General features: G+C 41.9%; 1 long non-coding RNA gene across 1 annotated transcript; it reads right to left on the bottom strand.

The window, feature by feature from the left end:
* Positions 1-440: 440 nt before the first annotated feature.
* On the bottom strand, positions 441-2208 carry LOC124655274. The gene is made up of 2 exons (XR_006988616.1): positions 1905-2208; positions 441-934 (listed from the first exon to the last, which is right to left on the bottom strand). It is a non-coding gene; the product is annotated as an uncharacterized LOC124655274 (long non-coding RNA).
* Positions 2209-2504: the final 296 nt, after the last annotated feature.

Genomic DNA, 2504 nt, shown 5'->3' with positions numbered 1-2504 from the left:
TGCAAAACTAAACTCAGTACAGATTCATCTTTTCACCTACAAGCAGGGTTGGTTATAGATGGTTTTGATTTTTGAACAAACTGATTGCTGAAAAAGGCAGTCTGATGTTAGAAAAATAGACATGGACCAATAGCATGATGTTTTAATTTATGAGTTCAGGTATCTGTTATGCCTGAAGAGAGGTTCTTTCCATTTACATATGCATACCGGAAATATTTATCTGTAATTCAGTTTTGGTGCACATGATGGAGAATATAAGATGTTTCTCCTTGGAATAGTCGGCCAAAGCAAAGAATAGAAGAAGATAATGATATAGAAAATGGTTTTGCTTTCCTATATGCACCGAAGTTTGGTTACACATTCTATTTCCTCTACTGATTGCTTTCTGTAAGGACAATATTGCTTATGTGCTACTGCTAGTTCAGAAATATTGAGAGCCATTGACCTTGTTGCTCTGTTGGCACTGATCATATTTGTAATTCAGTTTCTGCATGACTGCCATAGTTCAGACAAGAGTTGCGATTATGAAATCTCTGTGTGTAACCTTCAGATTATGATGAATCTGAATTTAGTTGTAGAATGAAAAACCGGATTACACCATATATAATCTTTACTGTAGGGTGAGAATCAGTAATCTAGCTACATACAATATTAGCATGAACCATAAAAGTGTACGGTATTTCCTAGATTTGCAGTTTTTGTCTTCAAGTCTTTTATCATCAGATATGTGCTTCTCTCTGTACTCTGACCACCGTTGTGAACATACATAGTCCAATTTGTTCTCCAGATGTAGAAGCTGTTGTTCCTTCTTGTTCATAACGTTCACCGATGAAACCAATGAATCATGCACACTACTGTTCGAAGCCGCGGCACAGTAGTTAACCGTCTGTTCAGCATACTTGTTGAGGTCCTCACGGATTGACAAACTACAACCCTGCACACATTAGGCACATCAAACAAGAGAAAAGTTAGTGAAACGCAATTCAAGAGAATATTGCTGAATATTGTATATGAATACATAAAAATATCACCTCTGCCACATTGCATGTTAGCACAGACGTTCGCAGTTTTCAGTGTAGTAGATGCAATTAAAAATTTCTTCCATGGATTCATTTTAACTTGGACCATTCATTCATATGCAGAAAAATGAAGACATTTATAGGAAGCAACTACCATGCAACATGCTCTACAGTATGAAGAACAAGGTCAAAGTAAGAAATGTCAACAAAAAAAAAACAGACGCAAACGCAAACGCAGTGCCTGCTCGACAATCTTCTCGCACGAGGACAGAACATGTTTCCAAAACTTTGAGTGGTGAAGATTAGCAAAGCAGTTTACTTCAACCATTTGTCCCGATAGTCCATAAAAATTTGTTCGTGATTAACTTGTACGCAATAAGCTTTGTCACATTCAAGTTGAATTGTTATATGCCATTATCATTAAGTTCAAGAGGTGGTTTAAGAGTGAACTTTTATTTGCAGCTCCTTTACGTATCTGTGTACTATGTGTAGTACTTTAAGGTTGCCCATGATAAATGGTCAGCTGTTGATATGGTTGTGCTAGTGCCAAGGTTCAAGGGATTCTACTGCTAACATAACCTATCCTACGAATTCCCTGAATAAACCTCCAAATTTATAGAAGCTCTCAGAAAATGTTGAATGATAAAAAACAAATTGAGTGGTTACCATTTTCAGACAAATTGAGTGGTTACCATTTTCAGTGTTGTTCGTAAATTGTTCACAGATACTATGTGTCCCCTTTATTCCGTGGTACTTCAAACATTCACATGCAGCAGTTTATTTTCTCCCTTAATCTTACTCATGCATAGAAACATCCAGTACAAAAAAGGAGAACAAGAACAACATGCGCCGGCATGTGAAGTAATGATCATTGCGGTTCCATACCTTATGAGTTCGGTACAGAGTGGAGTAGCCAAGAGAGAGGTCGACGGAGACGTCGGCGGCGTTATGCTTTCCTTTCTCCCCGCATGCCGTCCTCCTCCGGCCACCTCCTCGAGCGTCTTCTCCTCGTCCTCTTGGTCCTCCTCAGCTGTCCCGCCCATCCGGTCGAGCAGAAGCCGTGCCCCGCCCAACTCCCCAGCCGGCTAATCTCCTACCATGGCCCCACCTCGCCGCCGCAGGGAGCCGACGACTAGACGCCACGGCTGCGCGGCGCCTCGCCCACCTTCCCGGACTGCTATTCTCCTATCTTTGCCTGTTAGGGTACAGATAGTCTAGCACGAATTGGTTTCAAATCTCATCACAGATCTGGTACAAGGGAGATCCTCCGTGGAGGTAAACTAGCCTATTACAGAGGAATGGTTTGTCGCCGCCGTTCGTCCTGATCCCGAGGATGCTTGCTTCCGAAGGAGACTGTATGACTTTATACTGGTGAGGCTGCTGTCGAAATTGTTACCGGGTCCAGTCAGGCCCAGTGTGGCGCCTGTTTGGTTGGATCAACCTTTTGGGCCTTGAGCTTCTTTCCTTTAGGCCCACCTCCTCCCT

The sequence above is a fragment of the Lolium rigidum genome, chromosome 5, assembly GCF_022539505.1.
Source record: "Lolium rigidum isolate FL_2022 chromosome 5, APGP_CSIRO_Lrig_0.1, whole genome shotgun sequence".
Classification (NCBI taxonomy): domain Eukaryota; kingdom Viridiplantae; phylum Streptophyta; class Magnoliopsida; order Poales; family Poaceae; genus Lolium; species Lolium rigidum.
Note: the sequence above shows the minus strand (reverse complement) of the source record. Positions and strands in the feature narration are given on the sequence as shown.